Source organism: Triticum dicoccoides, chromosome 5B (genome assembly GCF_002162155.2).
Source record: "Triticum dicoccoides isolate Atlit2015 ecotype Zavitan chromosome 5B, WEW_v2.0, whole genome shotgun sequence".
In the NCBI taxonomy this organism is placed as follows: domain Eukaryota; kingdom Viridiplantae; phylum Streptophyta; class Magnoliopsida; order Poales; family Poaceae; genus Triticum; species Triticum dicoccoides.
The window spans coordinates 364,963,513-364,983,534 of record NC_041389.1 but is presented as its reverse complement, the minus strand read 5'-3'; the positions used below and the strand labels follow the sequence as shown (position 1 = coordinate 364,983,534).

At 42.3% G+C, this 20,022-nt stretch overlaps 1 pseudogene; it reads right to left on the bottom strand.

Moving 5' to 3' along the window:
• Positions 1–4,779: 4,779 nt before the first annotated feature.
• LOC119305526 lies at positions 4,780–19,180 on the bottom strand (annotated as a pseudogene).
• Between the last annotated feature and the right edge of the window lie 842 nt (positions 19,181–20,022).

The following is a 20,022-nucleotide window of genomic DNA, read 5'->3' as shown; positions in this document are numbered from 1 at the left end:
ACTGATTCTATTATAACGTCAAAAGCCATCCTCTGATCCTGATTTAGCTTATGCAGTAACTTCATGTGCTCTATTCTTAAAGAATCTTTATCGTAGTTTAGTTCCTCATTTACTAATCTATTATTTAGATCTTGAATAACTGAACTATCTGGTAGTGGCATTCCTGGAAAATCTTTGAGGGACTTACCACCTTTAGTCAATAGTTGTTCTATCTCTGTTAGGAGCAGGCTCTTTATTTGTCCCGAGTTGAGTTCCAGGGCCTGAAAATTGAATATTCTTCTTTGCCGACGTTGGATATCCTCAGATAGTAACTCCCAATTTGTTTGCCACAACTTTGCGGGATCCGTCACCTCACAAAATAAAAGTATTGTGCAGAAAAGTTGGCGCATTTGAGGAGCAGAGGCCCAATTGGATGCTTCCTTGATGCAGTCATCCCACTCTTTGTCGTCATTAAGTAGCCCAAGAGCATAACATGCGGATTTGAATGTTGGATGTACAACCCCATCAATTGTTCAAATTTCTTCATATGATCTGCATCCTTTGACGGTATTTAACAGCATTCTCAAGTAGTATTTTTCACCGCTCGTTGGTTGTGCATAGTAAATCCTGCCTATGGTTTTTTTTCCACCACGCCTTTTCCTCCATTCTTTCTCTTGTGCATGCCAAGTCCATTTGGTTGGAAACTGTGCATACGTCAAACTGCGAGCTTCCTCATGCAACTGGTTGGCTGTCATCCATTCTGTGAACATTGTCTTTTCTATGTTAGGCCGGGATACAATTTGATCTAAATCCATTGAGTCCGGGAACACCACGACATGTTCATTTTCTAGGTGAAATTGTAACCTTTCAACCGCAGGCTCTCTGTACTGAAGAGGAAACTGAAATATGCGCCATGCGGCTTCACATCCAGTTATGTACCGGGCATCAAGGTACCTCTTGATTTCTTCGTCCCTGTTTGTTAATTTGCTAGCTCTTGTTTCACTTTGTTGGTCTTCCGCTTCTATCAACGGTTGTTCGATCTTCTCCTTTGTGGATGTATTTGAATAAATACTTTATAGACCTTGATCTATTGCACCGTTCAACATTTATGTGGGCTTGATACTTGACCAGTAGGTTTCTATTGTATGGCACAACAAATCTATTGTCTAGCTTCACTCCATTTTTGTCCACAGTGTTGCCATCATCTCGCCTTCTATATACTGGATAGTTATCTTCATCTATGGTAGTCTCAGTGCAAAAATTCTTGGGGAAATGTTTGGCACAACGTTTATCGACCATGCATGGTGATTTGGGGTGTGCTTGACCACATGGACCATGTATCATGTAATTTTGCACTGCTTCGTACCCTTCTGGATCACTATTCTTATCAGGAATTTCGGCTGATATGATTTTGTCGATCTGGGAAGGACTTGGATCTTTATCATCTGGGTGTAGAAACACCAGTATGTGTGCATGCGGGAGGCCTCTTTTCTAGAACTCTATAGTGTAGACAACTATATGAAAGTAAACAAATTTGAGAAGAAATGAGTTAGGACAATCATCTAGGAAAGAGTGAATATGTACTTATTAGGTAAACTTACTTGCAATTGTTTGTCCAAAACACTTTCCGTTCTTTATGTCATTCATAAGTTCCTTCAGTTTTAACATGAATACTCTGGCAACAATATCTGGATGATCTTCAGGTTTCTGGCCTGGAATCAGATCCAACATATCTTGTATTTCCAGCCATTTTGGATTGCATGTAAAAGTAATGAAGAGATCAGGATAGCCAGCCCAACGACAAATCGCCATGGCATCTTGGTAGTTTTGCTGCTTATTTCTTGGACTGCCATTATATGATGAGGGTAGTATGATTCTTTGTCCAACTTGTTCGTTTCGTGTATCTCCATTTTCTATTGCATCATGCAGTCCTCTGTACAGTTCTATCCTCAACTTACCTTGGTTTGTCCTGTACCAATTTAGTCTCCACTGTTCAATGCATGTTGCTGCATCAACTAAGAACTGCAGGAACAAATGTCCACTCATTTGCAATGTTGAAGCTTGGTTCAGACATTGTTGTATGTGATATGCATAAAACTCCAACATTGTTACATACTTTCTTTTACCTTTGCTGCCTCTTTTTTTCTCATACTCTATTTCTGGTCTGAAACCATCTTCTCCATATGGAAAAAGCAAGGGGTACTGCATTGACATATAGCTTGGGTGCAACTCTGAAATCCTCTGTAACATTCTGTCTTTGGTCTCAACTATTATATCAAATTCATTATTTTCTCCATCTTGTTCCCCAATAGTTAGTGCTGCGACTTCTGAGGCAGATGGTAGGTTGTATTTCCCTCCATCTTTCGACCTTTTGTTGATCAATCTTAGTCTTACATCTTTAATACGTCGGTTTTGGAATCTGTTCCTTGCCATACGAAATGATTTGACTAAAACATTGTGCTCATCAAGCATCTCCAGTAGTCCTTTGACAATGTTTTCATCTGGTTGTGTCTTACTCTCCGTTGAAGCAGATGCATTAATCCTATTCCGCACTTCATTTTCTGTGTCATGTATGTACAATTGGGCAAATTTTGGCTTCGTCACGTCATCTTTAGGAAGTAAAGTGCCAATCTGATGGTAATTCTGGCCATTCAAACGGAAAACATACGGTCCAGATGCCTGCTTATTAATTTCATAGTCAACCTTTCCTCCCATTGAAGTGAATGCGAACATCGAGTTGTACAACCTGATGTTCTTGCGGAAATTTGATGATTCTCCTCTTTCATTGTAACGTAGTAGCTCTCGGAGATACAGCGGAGCTTGTTTCAGTGGTGGTAATTTAACTTTCCCTTCCTTGCAGCAGAGACCAAATTTTGGAACTGTGATGTTACCTGTGCTTGTGCTTCTCTCTCCATGCCACATAATGGCATTGCAAAATTCACAAACACAATTTGGTTTTCCCAGATATGAAATTTGAGTGACATCCTTCGCTACATGAGATACTTCACAGTCATTGCCCTTTTCTGTCCTTAGTCGTTCGCTTGCCTTTTTCAGCTTGAGGATCTCTTTCCTTTTCCGCCTAGCTTCCTTTGCTGCTGCTCTAATGATGTCTGATTGACTATCATTAGATTCGAGTGTTGCTAGTTTGGAGGCTGCTTGCTCAGGTATTAGGATTCCTTGATGATGCCACATATTCCTGCATTTTATTTTGTTATCACTTTAATAATCCAAGTAAAGTAATATTTATATGATTATTTTTGGTACTGCGGTAATCCAAGTAAAGTAATATCTATATGATCATTTTATATTTATATGATTTTATTCTGAGATATAAGTGAGAACATCTTATACGTAACTGATTTTATTTGTCTAGAAATTCAGAATTGCTGATGATAAATTTAATGTAAACATGTCAGGCACCACATTGTTTGCAAGGATGCTGAAGGTATTTGTATGGAATAGATAGTTTCCTGATAAGATTCTTTTTCATATGGATTGTTTTCCAACAAAGGATTTTAAATCGTCTAAAATCATTATTCTATTGTGAAATAAGGATACTTGTGTTGTCACCTTCCGATGAGAGGACGTATATGCTCTGTAATTGGTGATCAGAATCTCAAGTTTATCGCCACTTTCTCTCTGTAATTCAAGTTAATACAAAGCATGTGTAATGAGATCGGAGAGTTGATGTATATATTAATCATTGCAGGAGACATGCATATATTATTTGTGGAAGGAGATAATGGACATTGGCTGCAAGTACTGCCACACAACCTGTCTGCTCCTTGCTGCTTGCGAGAGGAGGGCAATGTCTTGCCGGGATGTGCATGCTCTGTAATTGGTGATCTGAATCTCAAGTTTATCGGCGCTTTCTCTCTGTAATTCAAGTTAATACAAAGCATGTGTAATGAGATCAGAGAGTTAATGCATATAGTATCAATCAATGCAAGGAGACATTCATGTATTATTTATGGAAGGAGATAATGAACATTACCTGCAAGTACTACCAGACAACCTGTCTGCTCCTTGTTGCTGGCGAGAGGACTAATTATTGCATGTATGTGATGAAGGATGAGATCGGGAGCGGTGTCTTGCCTGGATGAGCACGAATTGAGTCGATATAGAATTCTTATTTGTAAAGAAGCATAGTTAAGGCTATACTTTGTAGGTTAGAGTTTGTCATCTGTATGTTTTAAACCTATACAATATCTGAGCCGTTATTATTTTGCGTCACCAGATAGATAGCTGCTACTTGAAGTCAGTTTCCATGTATACTACAATATATGCACGTCTTTGTTTCTTACACGTCTTGTCTACACATTGTTTTTCTTCAGAGAATTGTATGTTACACACACGACACCTTATCTCGACAGAATTATTTTTCTTTAAAGAATTTTAATATTTAACCTATTTAATTCCAATTAAAATCTGAGTCATGGCTGGTCAGTGGTCACACATGATATGTCTAGATGGCAAGATGGAATGACCTATTGATTGGCAATGCAGATTACTAAGTGGTGCACTTCAGTTTTATTGGTCGTTAGTTCCATGCACAATGGGCTCTTGGCGAGAACAGTTGATGATGTGCACACAGTTGATTGTTTGGCTGTCATATGCTTTCTCTATAGCTGTCTCAACATGTGAAAGAATTTATGTCGTCGAGAGGCCTATTCTGTAGCGGATGAACATGTGAAAATCACTAATATGTGTACGATAAATGACAATGTTTTTTTGTAAAACTGATGTACCACCCCATGTGGCTGCTTTTCACTAATGACTTTACTAACACAAAGGTACGCATTTAGATTTACTAAAATCAATCTTAAACAATGATGTTCATATAAAGTACAAATCTGATGCTCCTATATGTTCTATTACATGCTAAATAATTGGATTTCCACTAATCAACGATTTGACTTTCGAGTTCTTGATACACCACACTTCTGAATGTCTTTGTTCATCAATTCTTTATTGACACAACTACGCCTTGTCCTAGGCCTTGAATCATTGTGCTCCTCAGTACCTGCCTGTTCTGATTCTTCTTCATGGTCATTCTTTACTTGTTTGCTATCAATACCAGCACATTGCGAGTTACGGCGCGTTTCCTCTTGGGGCCTGCTTCCATAGATTTTGATTTCATTATTTCCTGACTACCTTCAGTTTTTGGTTCTTCATCAAGGTGTACAACATGAGTTGTGCTACTTCTGTAAGTGCATCTAGTGCCACCCCTAGTTGGTTTTGGAGTATTGACGACAAAGTTGGTTGAGGGACTAATGCATTTGTGAGAATTGCAGGATAACCCAGGTAGTGTCCCTCATTGATTCGGTTTACCTACCGAAGATGACCCCTAAAAATGTATGAAGACATTGAAGACGATGGTGGTATGAGAAGATATTCATATTGAAGACTATGACATGAGAAGACATTGCGTGAAGACTATGGAGCGGGAAGACTGTGTGGATTCGTTACTTCCTTTTATTCTTCGTTGAGTCATAGGAACCACCGTACTGTTAAGTGGGGTCCAAGTGAACTAAGTCAGAGTGACTAAATTGATGCTCAACTCAAAGCCTATGTCTTCGAGCGAAGACAATGAGAGCAAACCTTATCCAGAGCTGGATGAGTCAGCTTTGCTTGTAGCCCAAGTAAAGTTGCCGCGTGTGTTTGAAATCTGACCGTTGGAACACGTGTCAGTTCCTTAGTGACCCAGGGTCATTTTGGACAAATCAGGTCGGGTTGCCTAGTGGCTATAAATAGCCCACCCCCTACACCATAAATGGGTGTCTGCTCAGAGTTAGTATACGGCTTTTGTCGTTTGAGAGCAACCCACCTCGAAGCATTTGAGAGAGAGAAATCCTTGCGAGGACAAAGCCCAAACACCTAGAGCCAAAGAGTGTTAGGCATCACTGAAGTCTTTCTGTCTGTGTGACCTGAAGACTTATTACACTTGAGGACTGTGTATCCTCCAGCCGCTTAGGTGTCGCGTTCTGAGCATCCAAGAGTCATTGTGGATTGCCGGGTGAACGAAGTCTGTGAAGGTTTGGAAGTCTACCTTGAAGACTTACCAGAGTGATTGGGCGAGGACTAAGTGTCCTTAGCTCAAGGGGAATAAGGTGAAGACACGGTCTTCTGAGTTGAATCTCAGCCTCCCTAACCAGACGTACAGTTGTCACAGCAACTGGAACTGGTCCAACAAATCCTGTGTCTTCAACAAGTGACTGGTTCAATCTCTTCCCTCCTTTATTTTGAGTTTGTCTTCCTGAAGTCATTGCTTATCTGTCTTATCTGATTGACTTCATTGCTTGACTACTATTGTTGATTGGCTTCGTACTATCTTCCATCCTGATCCTACTACCTAGCTGCTATTAGTCTTCGTACGTTAACGCTATTGCATACTTGACTATGGCTTGCTTGTTGTAGTTTACCTTCCGCTGCATATCAATTAGGTCATTTCTATTGTTTGTCTTCGAAACTTCCACGTTTTGAAGACTTTGATAAAAATCGCCTATTCACCCCCCCTCTAGTCGATAACTAGCACTTTTAATTGGTATCAGAGCAAGGTACTCCCTTGTTCTGTGTGATTCGGTTTAACCACCTGGAGTTTAGCTATGTCGACTGCAGGGATAATCAAAGTCTCCGCTGCTTGCCCCGTGTTCGATGGAACAGAATATCCCTACTGGAAGAATAAGATGCGCATGCATCTTGAAGCCATTGATGTCGACCTCTGGCATGTCGTCAAGAATGGCGTTCCCAAAACTGGTGAAGGTGTCACCCCTACTGATGTCAAGAAGTTCATTCAACTGGACTCGACTGCAAAGAACATCATCTGTGGTCATCTGAACAAAGGACAGTATGGCCGTGTGAGTGCTCTGGAAACGTCAAAGCTAGTCTGGGACTGGCTGTCCAAGGTCAATGAAGGCGTATCTACACAGAGAGACCATAGAATCAGTGTTCTTCGCAATCTCCTCAATCACTTCAAGAGAAACGACAATGAAAATGTCCAGCTCACGTTTGATCGCCTCACCGACATCACAAATGAGCTTCAGGCTCTCGGCACCACTGAGATCACCAAGCATGAAATTGTCAAGACACTGCTGAGATCGCTTGACACCTCCTTTGACACCCTTGCCCTCATGATACAAGAACGTCCTGACTTCAAGACACTCGATCCGTCTGATATACTTGAGAGGCTCAACACACATGAGTTCCAGCTTTCTGAGAAAAGAGATATCTATGGCCCCAACTATGGCCGAACTCGTGCTTTGAAGGCAAAAGTTGTTTCCTCATCTGAAGAAGAAGAATCTGACTGTGGTTCTGATGATCCTGAAGACATTGGAAGGGAGCTTGCTATGCTTGTGAAGAAGTTCCAGAAATTCACCAAGAAGAAGGGCTTCAGAAAGTCTTCACGATCCAGTTCAAGAAATGATGAAGCTTCCACTCAAGACAACAAGAAGAGAACATGTCACAAGTGTAAGAACCCTGGGCACTACATCTCTGAGTGTCCTCAGTGGGACAACGAGAAGAAGAAGAATAAGAGCAAGGAATATGACTCTGATGACAAGAAGAAGAAGAAATCTTTGAAGTCTTCTTCCAAGTCCTCATCAAGGTCTTCATCTCACAAGAAGAGCTCATCTGGCAAGGCTCGTGCTTTTGTTGGCAAGGAAATGGATTCAGAGGAGGAGTCTGCTTCTGAGGAGGCAGAGGTGGAATCTGAAGCTGAGTCCGACTCTGGCGTTGCAAGTCTGGCTCTAGCCACTGCCTACGTCGCAAAGTCCATCTTCAACACTGAAGACAATGACTCCCACACCAACGCTGATGATGACAAGGACGATCCTGCTCCCACCTACTGCTTCATGGCACGCGGTGCCAAGGTAAAATCGCGTGATGCTTACTTTCAAACATCAAGTGAAGATGACTCTGATTGTGAATCTAAACCCAGCTTCAAAACACTTGCTAAAATTGCTACTGAACAACAAAGGGCTATGGAACATACTAAAAAATTGTTAGACAAAAGCGATGACCTGTTGGACGTGGAAATGACACATTCACAGTCCTTAGTTGAAGACATAAAAAATCTTCATGCTAAGTATCAAGAACTTGAAAGTCTTCATGAGACGCTCTCAACCACTTATGAAAAGCTCTCCTATGATTATCTTCAAAGGATGCAAGAGCTTGAGAAACTGAAAGCGACTCATGAAGATTTTCAAAAAGAGAATGAGTCATTTCGCGCTCAACAGATCAGTCCCGCTCAGGATGAATTTGAACCACCATGCTTAAAATGCATTGAGCGTGATAACGCTGCCTCTGTTGCTGAATGTTCCACTGCTGCTACTGTTGCTCTGTCTTCAACTACTGATGTGGTAACTAACCCCTCTTCTGAGGATACCACTACTATTGCTGATGAAAATGCTAGGTTGAAGACATTGCTCGAAACAGGGATGTATAAAAGTCTGAAAGGGCATCAGACACTTTGTGATGTCCTCAAAAAGCAGATTCTGAACCGAAACCCTAGGAAAGAGGGTGTTGGGTTCGAGAGGGAAATGAATGCTGATGGTTCCTACTGGAAGCCTGAGCAGTATCCCAAAACCACATGGGTTGCTGCAAAGGAACCTTCAGTGGATCTATCCACTTTATCTGGCTTTACCTGTGCTAATCCTATTATCATTGATGAATCCTTTGATGCAAACTATAAACTGTTCAAAAATCAGAATGGTGAAGTGTTTGCCAGGTATATTGGTACTAACTGCAGGAATGGACCGCCAATGAAGAAGATCTGGGTTCCTAAAAGCTGTCTTGAGAATCTTCCAGTGAATGTCATCATGACACCACCAGGGAAGAAGACAAACTCCAGACCAAAGGCATCATATGGTCCAATGACTACTTACGAACACAGGACTCAATTGAGTCACCCTATTGCCAATGTTTTGCAGGGAAATCATACTCAGACTCATGAATATGAGCGTGTGTCTTCAAACCGCTATGTTCATAGAACTAAGAACTTTTCTGCTTATTCACATGAGTATCATTCATCTCCTGCAAGGCTATTTGCTAGGGCTTCAAAGCCGAAATTCTCAGATGCTGCACTTAGACTCATTGCTTCTAAGCCACCCCTGAAAATGTGGGTGGTGAAGAAGAATGAACTCTCTTTTGCAGAATGTGGTCTCCAGCCAGCAATCAATGGCGTCCAATATAATTGCTGGGGACCTAAAACATAAAGGGACGCATGATAAAATGACTTACTATGTATTCCACATATGAATCGCTTACCTGTCATACTGTGTGCTAACTTTCATCTATGCTGTGATAATCCAAGTGTGCATCTACTGCTTATGCTTCACAACATACCTTGTGAAGCCTATCCTCCTAACTGCACTGTAGGGATGTCACCAAAAGCTTCAGAATGGATTATTGACAGTGGATGCACTAATCATATGACTGGTGATCAAAGTCTTCTCATGGACTCAACCTTACGTCCATCCGAGAAGAGTCAAATCACATTTGCTGACACTGGTAAAGGCAAGGTATTGGGTCTAGGTAGAGTTGCAATCTCAAAGGATCAACACATGGATAAAGTGATGCTTGTTGAATCCCTTGGATTCAACTTAATGTCTGTCTCAATGCTTTGTGACTTAAACATGATTGTGATATTTGGAAAATATCGTTGCCTTGTACTAATGGAATCTGACAAATCTCTAGTCTTTGAAGGGTATAGAAAAGGTGATCTATACATGGTAGATTTCTCAGCAGGTCCACAGCTTGTCGTATGTCTTCTTGCAAAAGCTTCAGAATGCTGGCTCTGGCATCGAAGGCTGGGGCACGCTGGCATGAGGAACTTGCACACTCTCGTCAAGAAGAAGCATGTCATAGGCATCGAAGGTGTCAAGTTTAAGAAAGATCATTTGTGTGGTGCTTGTGAAGCCGGAAAGATGACAAGGGCAAAGCACCCCTCGAAGACAATCATGACAATGTCTCAACCCTTCGAGCTGCTACACATGGACTTATTTGGACCTACTCACTACTCCACCCTCACAACAATGGCATGTCTCTATGGCTTCGTCATTGTTGATGACTACTCAAGATATACATGGGTGCACATAATTCTCTACAAGACCGAAGTACAAGATCTTTTCCGATGATTCACCAATCGAGCAATGAACAATTATGGCGTCAAGATCAAGCATATCAGAAGTGATAACGGCACTGAATTCAAGAACACCGGGCTTGATCTTTATCTGGATACAATGGGAATCACTCATGAATTTTCTGCTCCATACACACCTCAGCAAAACGGCATTGCTGAGCGCAAGAACAGAACCCTCATCGTGATGGCTCGAACAATGCTCGACGAGTACAAGACACCAAGAAAGTTCTGGCCTAAAGCCATAGATACAGCTTGTCATATCATCAACGTGTCTACATCCATAAGCTTCTGGGCAAAACATCCTATGAGCTCCTTACTGGCAAGAAGCCAAATGTCAGTTACTCCAGAGTCTTTGGTGCTAGGTGCTGGATCAAGGATCCCCATCACAAGTCAAAATTTGAACCCAAAGCTCACGAAGGCTTCATGCTTGGCTATGGAAAGGATTCGCACCCTTACAGAGTCTTCAACCTCTTCCACTACAAAATCGTTGAAACAGTGGATGTGCGATTTGATGAAACCAATGGTTCACAAAGAGAAATTCTGCCAAGTACACTTGATGAAGATCCTTCCAGTGAATCTATCAAGCTGATGGGAACTGGTGAAATCATGCCTTCTGAAGCACAGCCTGAAGAGGAACATATCATTTCTGCACCAAACCAACCTGAAGACAATGCTCAGACCGAAGACAATACTTCCAATGATGACAATGATCAGCATGAGCAAGGTCTTCGTCCAGTTCATCCTCGTGTTGCAAATGAAGTACAAATTGAGAAGATAATTGACAGCATCAATGCGCCTGGTCCGCTCACTCGCTCAAGAGCAACACAGTTAGCAAACTTCTGTGGGCACTTCTCATTTGTGTCAATATCAGAACCCAAGAAAGTTGCTGAAGCTTTTATGGAACCTGAATGGATTCAAGCCATGCAAGAAGAACTTCAACAGTTCAAGCTGAATAATGTTCGGGAACTGGTCAAGCGCCCTGACCCTCGCAAGCATAACATTATTGGAACAAAGTGGATATATCGAAGCAAGCAAGATGATCATGGTCAAGTCGTTAGAAACAAAGCACGTCTTGTGGCTCAAGGATATACTCAAGTTGAAGGAATTGACTTTGATGAAACATTTGCTCCTGTTGCTAGGCTTGAAGCTATTCGCATACTGCTAGCCTATGCTAATCATCACAACATCTTGCTATATCAAATGGATGTAAAGAGTGCATTTCTCAATGGCAAGATTGAAGAAGAAGTATATGTCGCACAACCACCTGGCTTTGAAGATCCAAAACATCCTGATATGGTGTACAAATTAAACAAAGCACTGTATGGCCTCAAACAAGCTCCTCGTGCCTGGTATGATACAATCAAAGACTTCCTAAAGAGCAAAGACTTCAAACCTGGATCCCTCGATCCCGCACTCTTCACGAAGACATATGATGGTGAACTATTTGTGTGGCAAATATATGTGGATGACATAATCTTCGGCTGCACCAACTAGAAGTACAGTGATGAGTTCGGGTACATGATGCAAGAGCAATATCAAATGTCCATGATGGGTGAGCTGAAGTTCTTCCTCGGTCTTCAAATTCGTCAGCAACGAAATGGCATCTTCATATCTCAAGAAAAGTACCTCAAAGATTGTCTGAAGAAGTTTGGAATGGAAGACTGCAAAGGCTACACGACGCCAATGCCAGCCAAACACCACCTTGGTCCCGACGACAATGGTAAAGAGCTCGGTCAAAAGAATACTTACAACATCATATCAATTCTCCTGAAGCCAGTTCCTGCTTGACCAGCAAGCGTAAATCTCTGAAGCCTCTGAACATACTGAAGCCATTCAGCTTGAAGTTCATGGCTGCAGAAAAATCAGCAAGGAAGGGTGGCAGACAGCGTCATGGGGGAACTTCAAAGGATCTGCCTGAGGATCTGGAAGAAATGTATAAAACAGATCCTGAAGAAGATTACAATCAGCGCAAGACTCGAATCCAATGGATTCGACGCTATTGGGCTGAACAGTGGTACAAGTACAAGTTCGTCACCAAGGAGTACGCAGAGAAAAATGCCATCAAGAGCCCCTGGGGTGATATTCTCTATCGAGGCCTTCCCCCCAAGAACAAAGCTGAAGCCATTGCGCAGGAATTCTATCCTTGCATGGTCCGTGGGCCACAGCCTGAAGAAGCCGACCCATCATCATTGCTCTGGTGTCGTGACGACAATCTCTTCAAGCGCAACTTCCAGTTTTCTAAGGCCTCATCAAAGGAAAACAAGAAGTCACGGGGATTAGACTTCAATCCTGGTCCATCTGCTCCCCGTGACGATGGCACACGTGAAGCTGAAGAAAACAGAATTGGGCCCTTTGCAAACCTTGATGGCCTCATCTCCTACATCTTGGTACAAGGTGCCAAAGTGGATCATTCTGACAATGAGGCTGATTCTGATGAAGCCCCAGCTCCTCCTCCTAGGCCGCAGAAGCCAAAGAAACTTAAGGCTTCATCATCAGTTGCACCTTCAAAAGCTTCTCGTGTGAAGCCACTGGCCACTGCACCTCCTGAAGCCAGTGTGCAGTCTGAAGATCAATCCCGCATCTCCAAGAAGACGGAGAAGAAAAAGCAACTTGTCAGGCATACTGATCAAGCCTTGACTCCTGCCACCATTCTGCGTGAAGAACCCATTGATCTATCAAGTGATGAAGATCTTGCTGATGATGCTCTTGAGCAGCTGATAAAGAGCAAGGAAGTAGCAGAAATCTTCAACAACTTGCCTCTCTTTGATGTGGCCATCATCCACAATTTCATTGATGAGTGGTTCGACACCCCCAATGTTAGCTTTGAAGATTTACAGCTTCCCATTGGCCTCAGTGTCGCCTTCAATGGCGCCATTGCTTCTGAGCTGGCTCTTGCTCAGTGAATCGTTGAGCTCAAGAACAAGATTGATTATGAGAAGGCTCAATTCAAGAAGCATGTGGCCAAGCTAAGTGTTCAAGACGTCCGAAACTTCAAAGTCATGTTGCATGAGCTTAAAGAAGCTTTTCTAAAGAAGCGCCAAGAAGCTCAAGGCTCTCACGAGCATATGAAGAATTTGGCTGATAAGTGTGTGCTTGCCTACAATGAGGCTGAGAAGCGCAAGTTACTTGGCCGTCCTGGCATTAACCCCAGGATGGCTGCAAAGAAAAAGAAGAAGCTTCCTGCTGACCAGCCGGCACCTTCAAGCCAGGAAGCTCCTTGCATTATCTTCCCAAGTAGCATGACTGGCTCGAAGCCAAAGGCCACCACAACCGCTTCAGAACAGAAGAAGACGAGGGCTGCCGAGGCTGAAGCTAGAAAGAGGAAGAATACTGAAGCCTCTGATGCCGCTCCCTCCAAGAAGAAGCGCAAGACCAAGAAGAGTCGGGCTGCTCCCACAGAGCCCCTTGTTGTTGAACCCATCTCAGTGGTTCGTCCTGCATCTGCATCCCAAGAACTTCGCATAACTGTTCATGAGCCTGCTTCCACAGAGGCTCCTGAAGCTGAAGATATACCAGCAGCTGAACCCACCGCTACTGAAGACATTGGTCATCATGACAATGTTGAAGATGATGAAGTTCTTCCTCAGATTGAATATAATGTGGTATCATCGCCTATTCGTACGAATAGTGAAATCATCAGCATTGGTCGTCCTCTGACGCCAATTGCTCCGGATGCTTCATGGGCTGATCGCCCGCAAGAACAAGAAACCCCAAGTACTCCCCAACAACATCAACAAACCACACCATCCGTCCAAGTTGAAGAGGATGAGGACCTTCCCACTCCATCTCCAAAGGCGTCACCTGTACTAGAAAGGCTTCACAAAGGACCAAGGCCTCAAGTCTCTCTTCCGAGCGTTCCAGAAGGAGAAGTGCACCATCAACCTGTTGCACGTCAAGTGTTCTCTGAAGCCACTCCAACTGTGAATGTCTCTGTGTCTGAAGCACAAGCTGCTCAAGACAATCCGGCTGCATTAGCCGATGAAGAACGTCAAGAAGAGCGTGTCTCTACTCGCCCCATGCCTGAAGAAATAGTTCATGAAGTGAACGTGTCTGTGCCTGACCCTCCAGCTCCTCAAGTGGAGGTTGAAAATCCTAAAGCTGCCACAACCAACGCAAGTGAAGCCAATGACGTTGTCATGGCTGACGCTAATGTGGAGCTTGAACCAACCAGTGTGCCTGAAGCTAATGAGGCCACTGCACCTGAAGCTAATGAGGCTACTGCTCCTGAAGCACCTGTTGTGCAGCCTGAAGCCTCAGCTGCTGCCACTGCTCCTGTTCCGCCCCAAGGCCCTATACAATTGAGCAAGCATACAACCGTGGCGAGCTCATCACAGTAAGATGGCCCGTTCTGGTCCCTCCGCCTAATGTCTCTTGTCCTCAGTTTGACTATCACATTGAGCATAGGCCTCAAGTCCAGAAGCCCAAGCCAAGACTGCCAAGGTTTCCTGGTACTGCCACCGCTGTCGGGTCATTCAATGCAAATGGCTTCAAGAGCCACAACACATTCTTTGACAGCTCGAAGAACCCCTACACGAAGCCAAGAATATCATCAGATCGGTTCTGGAGTCATCAGCAGTGAAGCTATTACTCCTGTGTTATGTATGATCAAGGGCGCATTTTCCCTCATATGCGCCTCGACACTGAAGCCATTACTGGACAGCCCTGCTTAGAAGAAGCACTTGACTGCTTTCGTGATGCTGGGCTGCTCAGTTTTGTCACAGATAAAGAACATTGGAATGAAGAGCTATTGCTTCAATTCTATGCTACTCTGCACATTTGCGGCTACAACAGAGATACGAAGACATGGGTTCTCGAGTGGATGACCGGAAATGTTCATCATGAAGCCAAAGCTATGGATATCATCGAGCTTACAGGCCTATCCACTCCAGGAGAACTCTATGAACCTGGTTGTCAAAATCACCGCAATGCTTTGGAAAGCATCTTTCATAAGCCTGAACCCAATATGAGTCAGATGCTGAGCATGATGAAGCCTTTGCCACGTGATGCTGAATATCCAACAGAGTTCTTTGTTGAAGACCTTGAGTATCTGCCACGCACCATCTATCACATCATCAGGCGAACTCTATGGCCTATCAAAGGACATTCATCAGCGGCAAAGCTTGAAGGAGCTATGAAGACTTTGGTCTTCTACATTCTCAATGGCATCAGCTTCAATGCGCAAGATTTCTTCATCAAGCAACTTGCTGCTTCCGGCTCTGACCTATTTGGTCTGAAGTTTTATGCTCCATGGGTCATGCGCCTCGTCAAGCAACACTCATCTGTCAACTATCAACCTTCTGCTCGCAATCATGTGATTTTTCTACCTGAGGTTGATATGTCAGTTGAAGCTATATACCCTGATCCTGCCAAGAAGCCTATTTGTCTTCAGAATGCCGAGCACCAAAGCTTCACTCAGCCTATTGAAGGTGTTCAAGCAGCGACACGAATCTATCCTTTGGCTGGAAATACTCGCCTGCCTCATCGAGCACCTACTAAAGCCACTAAAAGCACCATTGCCCAAAGGCCTCAGAAGCGTTCTCGCGTTCTCAATGACCGAGAAGTTCTTGTGGCCCTTCATCAGAAATAGGATAAGCATCATTTCTGGCTCAAGAGACAGATGCAAAGCATCTTGGTGGATGTCAATCGCATTCGCAACCTTGCCACCAAGAATGCCTTTGTTGCTCATGAAACTTGTCGGCGATCATGGAAGAGTTTGACCCTGCTTAGTGCTGAAGCAGATCTTCAAGACGATGGCTTCAATGAAAGATTCCAGTTTGACTCCACTCCTCCCCGGACTGTTGTCCTACGTCGTACTCCATCTCTTGAAGACTCTAAATATTCTTCCTCCGCGGCAACGGTAAATGCCAGAGTGATCGATGATGAAGATGATGCTACTTCACCACCTCCTACAACTGCGCGCATCGACACTGCACCAAGTTCATCTGCACCTCCACCCAACGACGACAACCCTGCTGCTTCACCTACTCATGTTGACGAGTAGATGCTCTATGTCTTCAAACCTTTTTGGTCCTTACTGACAAAAGGGGGAGAAGCGTATGAGTTTATAGTCTTCAAGCGGGTTCATATGGGCGGTTGCATTATATTTTGCTGCGTGCTTACAACTCTTGCCTTTTTTTGAAACATTTGGTTCTCTGAGTTGTAACACCTAAACTTGATGGTCGTCTGCTACTTATTTGCTTCACTGTGATGCGATGATAAATTCCGCATGTGCGATGGTAACTTCCACACTTAGATCATTCTGCAGACGTCCATTTTTCATTATGCATGTCACTCTACTTGCTATATCAGTTCATGCATGATAAATTATCTTCATAAGTTGAAGTGGATCTCCACAAGTACAACCTGCCATGTGCATTTGCATTCCATAAGCAAATTACTTACATGCACATCTTCAGGGGGAGCCCTTGCAACTTGTGAAGACTATTTCCTATCCTTCCAATTTCACATATTTATCCCCGTTGAGAACTTCAACCAGTTTGTCATCAATCACCAATAAGGGGGAGATTGTAAGTGCATCTAGTGCCACCCCTAGTTGGTTTTGGAGTATTGACGACAAAGTTGGTTCAGGGACTAATGCGTTTGTGAGAATTGCAGGATAACGCAGGTAGTGTCCCTCATTGATTCGGTTTACCTACCGGAGATCACCCCTAAAAATGTATGAAGACATTGAAGACGATGGTGGTATGAGAAGATATTCATATTGAAGACTATGACATGAGAAGACATTGCGTGAAGACTATGGAGCGTGAAGACTGTGTGGATTCGTTACTTCCTTTTCTTCTTTGTTGAGTCATAGGAACCACCGTACTGTTAAGTGGGGTCCAAGTGAACTAAGTCAGAGTGACTAAAGTGATGCTCAACTCAAAGCCTATGTCTTCGAGCAAAGACAATGAGAGCAAACCTTATCCAGAGCTGGATGAGTCAGCTTTGCTTGTAGCCCAAGTAAAGTTGCCGCGTGTGTTTGAAATCTGACCGTTGGAACACGTGTCAGTTCCTTAGTGACCCAGGGTCATTTTTGACAAATCAGGTAGGGTTGCCTAGTGGCTATAAATAGCCCACCTCCTACACCATAAATGGGTGGCTGCTCAGAGTTAGTATACGGCTTTTGTCGTTTGAGAGCAACCCACCTCGAAGCATTTGAGAGAGAGAAATCCTTGCGAGGACAAAGCCCAAACACCCAGAGCCAAAGAGTGTTAGGCATCACTGAAGTCTTTCTGTCTGTGTGACTGAAGACTTATTACACTTGAGGACTGTGTATCCTCCAGTCGGTTAGGCATCGCGTTCCGAGCATCCAAGAGTCATTGTGGATTGCCGGGTGAACGAAGTCTGTGAAGGTTTGGAAGTCTACCTTAAAGACTTAGCAGAGTGATTGGGCGAGGACTAAGTGTCCTTAGCTCAAGGGGAATAAGGTGAAGACACGGTCTTCTGAGTTGAATCTCAGCCTCCCTAACCAGACGTACAGTTGTCACAGCAACTGGAACTGGTCCAACAAATCCTGTGTCTTCAACAAGTGACTGGTTCTATCTCTTCCCTCCTTTATTTGGAGTTTGTCTTCGTGGAGTCATTGCTTATCTGTCTTATCTGATTGACTTCATTGCTTGACTACTATTGTTGATTGGCTTTGTACTATCTTCCATCCTGATCCTAATACCTAGCTGCTATTAGTCTTCGTACGTTAACGCTATTGCATACTTGACTATGGCTTGCTTGTTGTAGTTTACCTTCCGCTGCATATCAATTAGGTCATTTCTATTGTTTGTCTTCGAAACTTCCACGTTTTGAAGACTTTGATAAAAATCGCCTATTCACCCCCCCTCTAGTCGATAACTAGCACTTTCAACTTCTCCTACCCCTTTTAGTCCGGTTAATAGTGGGTTCACCATCCTCTGGTTCTTGCTTTAAAGTTTTCATAACTGATAACTTGTCCGCTTGCTCCTGCCAAAACATTTGTAACAATTAGTGACTTGCAGAACTATGAAAGAATAAGCAAATGCAGCAAAAAACTTACATGGATATCTTTTTGAATTCCCTTTTTCTTAGATTCCTTATCAACAACATATATGAATTCATCTTTCTCTTGACTATCCAGATTTTCTGATTCTTCATCAGAATGTACAACATGACGTGTGTTGCTAGTCCTCCTAGTCTTTAGTGTCTGTTAGAATGGGTTTATCATCCTCCATCTTCCCATTCAAGACATTGGGTGTGTTAGTAAGGGGCTTATACCAAAACATTTCAATTTGGGTAAAGTGCCATCAACATTCATTATAAAATATGGCATGCAGATACAAAATAATATAGAGCATTGTAGTAGAAATGGATGATACCTGCTCAACATTTGAATGATTTACTAATGTATCTTTTTCAAAATCTACGAAAAAGATTCTATGAACAGTGTATTCTTGATAACCGTACTTCAAATTATAGTCATTCAATCTGAATTGAAAAATCAATCTCTGCCCACATATTTTCTGGATTTGTTTTGTCTGCTCATGGATATCACAATCATCCCTCTCTATCAAAACACTTGCAGATTGCTTAATCAATTTTTTTGCTTCTGCCTCAACATGGTGCAAGTTGTTGTTGCACTCAGATCACATATCTCTAGTTTCAGTTTGTACCTAGTAATAAAATGGAATATGTGGTTAGTGCAGGTTAATTTACTAACTAAAGAATGAGATAGTATTAAATTCACCTTGGACATATCTTCTTAGGTTCTTTTTCACATTTCGGACAGTAGAAGTGGTTCAGTTTTTTCTGTACTTTTTTGTTGCATTTACGGCATCCTATGTAGTACCACTCATCTGATGTATTAATTGACTTAATCATTGCTTCAACAGTATAGAACTTTTCCTGACCATTACAGGTTAAATTAGCACATACAATCTATGAGAAAATAATATAATACTAACTATAAATACCTGTTTTTCAGATTCATATGTAATTTCAGTTATTTCTTTTAGGGTTCTTCTGTTATAGAGCATCTGTTCTTGAATTGTGCCTTGCAAATGGGCTTCCGTCTCTATTTCTTCTACCATATCATCTTGCAAGAAATACCTGTTTTGCATGAGATAAGTATCCATGTATGTAGTAGAACATGTTTTTCATATTACTTCAAAAAAATTGTTTCACCTCGTTTGAAGCTCATTTTTTTCAGGGATATCCAAATCGATGTAAACTTTGGTCGCACCTGTAGATGACAGCGAGTACTCTTCATGCACTTGATATATTAGATTATGTATATAAAAAGACATGCCTAGAAATACTTGCCCATTGTTAATATGAATACAAACCTTTGAGTTTTCTAACAGTAGTTGATGTTACGATGACCACACGCCCCAAAGAATCTTCATCAATTTGACCAACCTTATTACCCCATAGTCTAATATTAATTTTTTGATCCTTGTATATTCCAAGAGAAATATCTATTAGCACCCACGATAATTGTACTTGTCTAATTGTTTTTAGTGTACTCACTCAATCCGAAGCACAATATCTCGAATCTTTGAAATCCCGTGGGTTGTCTGTGTTTCTTCAATATGTCCTATGTAACTTGCTATGCCAATGACATCTGCTAATAAAGTGGTATTAATATGCATAATACATGGAAGTTAATAATTGAAACAAATTAAATCATACCAGATAAGTAAATCTTTTGGCTGTCTCTTGTGGAAAGAACTTCAACAGTACAAAACGTGAAGCTTTGTTCTGCTATTTTGATATATTTTTGACCTTTTATCTCTTGAATTTTTGTCGTGTGCAAGAAAATTTGAACGTTTTTGCTTTCAACTGGGCGGAAATTCATGGCAGACATAACCTTAAAATTTGATATCATGTAGACTAAGCCTTCTCAGATCAATGGTCTGAACTTGTTCACCATATGC